Source organism: Helobdella robusta (genome assembly GCF_000326865.2).
Source record: "Helobdella robusta unplaced genomic scaffold HELROscaffold_58, whole genome shotgun sequence".
NCBI classification, from domain to species: Eukaryota; Metazoa; Annelida; class Clitellata; order Rhynchobdellida; family Glossiphoniidae; genus Helobdella; species Helobdella robusta.
Window position 1 is genome coordinate 821,604 of NW_008705317.1, and position 2,159 is coordinate 823,762.

Consider the following 2,159-nt stretch of genomic DNA (forward strand, 5'->3'; position numbering starts at 1 on the left):
GCTTACAAAATCAATAAATTTAACAAAAATACAAACTTTGCAAAGATATAGATGAATATCTTTTGTTTATTACTATAAATTTAATCAGTGTTTCAACATTGTTGATTTTTTAAATTACTTTTTCTAAATTTCTCATTTTCAAAAATTTAATGAATTATTTAAACATCAAAAATTCATTATTAAAATTTATTTAAGAACATTTCGGCAATCTATTTGTTTTTTCAGGTAACTATTATGATGGCCATTTAATATTTAGACAGATTTTTGGCGAAGAATTTTGATAAATAGAGCATAAGTTAGAGCATTTGAAGTATTGGAGTAAAGGGTTGGTCCGATAAAGATGTTATTAAATCGTTGTAATGATAGGCTGAAGGTTGTCCCGAGTCGCTAGCTGATTGGATGTGGTGTTTACATTATTATTATTATGATTATTATTATTATTATTTTTATATTGTTATTATAATAATAATAATAATTATTATTATTATTATTGGAGGTTCCAGGTTTTGGATGCGCAAAACTTTCTAAATTTTTAGTCGCTTTGTATCGGTGGTGCTGTTTAAGATCTTTGTCCCTGCCACTTAAATCTTAGGTAATTTGCATATTGGGAACTAGTTTCATATGAATAGATAGAGGTAATCCAACAACTTCTAAAGAGGGTCGTGTTTGTCATACCAGCATAACTTTGAAATAATTTTTTACTCCCTTAGAGCCACATCCTGCATTTTGACGTTTAAGTTGGTGGATCTCATGTGACTTATGATGAGAACCAGTGACTGTTTGGGCTTGTCTTACTGGATTGCGTGTTTGGCTGGTATTGTTTACTGCTGGTACGGAAATTGATTCCTGATGCGTATCGCTATATCCAATTTAAGTTTTTAGTTTTTTTCTATTTGACAACCCTGCTGAGGCAACAGTAAAACCAGATGTCTTTTCTTCTCAACCTTAAGCCAACTCGCGGCCATTTCAGAAAGTTGTAATGTTTTTGTGCAGAATTTGAAATATTTTAAAATGAATTTAATTATCGTGGAAGTAATTTAAAATATTTAAAAAAAATTCTAACCTCTTGGAAAAAAGTTAAAAATCTGAAATATTTGTAGCAATGAAAATTTTATAAATATTTATTCTAATCAATTTTTTGAAAGTTTTTTAATGTTATTTAATGGATGTTAAACGTATTGAAATATTTCAATAACATTTTAAGCAAATAAAACCAAAATTGAAACGTCTCCTCACATTAATTAGTTATTAATTGTTGTTTTCGTTTGTTATAACAAGAAATATTGTGAATGTTTATTATTAAAAGGTGGATTGAATTGGCGGTTGGAAGAATATGCAGTGAGTGCAAGTGATGCCCTCTTCTTTAGCTTACAGGCTTCAAGGTTTTAGTTTACTAGGCAAATTCGTTTCAAATGTTAGGATTGGTGCGACCATATAACAAGTTTGTTTTACTGAAATAAGTGAGGCAGCTATGGACACTATGTACGGTACACCAGTGATGACGTAAGTACTCAAAAAATGTACTTAAGTATAAGTACTAAGTACTCAGTAATAAAAGTACTTAAGTATAAGTACTAAGTACCGAAACAGATTGTATACTTGATACTTATAAGTACTAAGTACATAAGTACCTAAGTACATACCATGGTTAATTTGAAATATTTATAAATTTATTAAACTCAGAAATCAACTCATTATTTACAGTAATTTATTTACATCAATAAAAGAGTTTGTTCTTTTTGAGTAAAAGTAAAGTTTCAAATGATTCAGCACTTAAACGATTTCTTCCAGCCTGGCTAAATATACGTTCCACACTTTAACACATATATTTATAAGGATTGTTATATATATATATATATATATATATATATATATATATATATATATATATAATAACTACTATATATAGCGTGCATGTGTATATAGATCATGTAGAGTCTATGATATAGATATATAGATGTCAGAGTGATGTGAGTTAACCACCTTTTAATGACTCAATTAGCCAATGGTTATCTTAACATCCCGCTATCCATGACTAAACAAGGACAAATGTTGATAAGAGAGATAAACAAGAATGTCAATGTGAAAATGTGTGTGTGTGTTTTCATCACAGTTTTCAATTTTTAAATGTTGACATTATCTTATTTTTGCTTAAAATT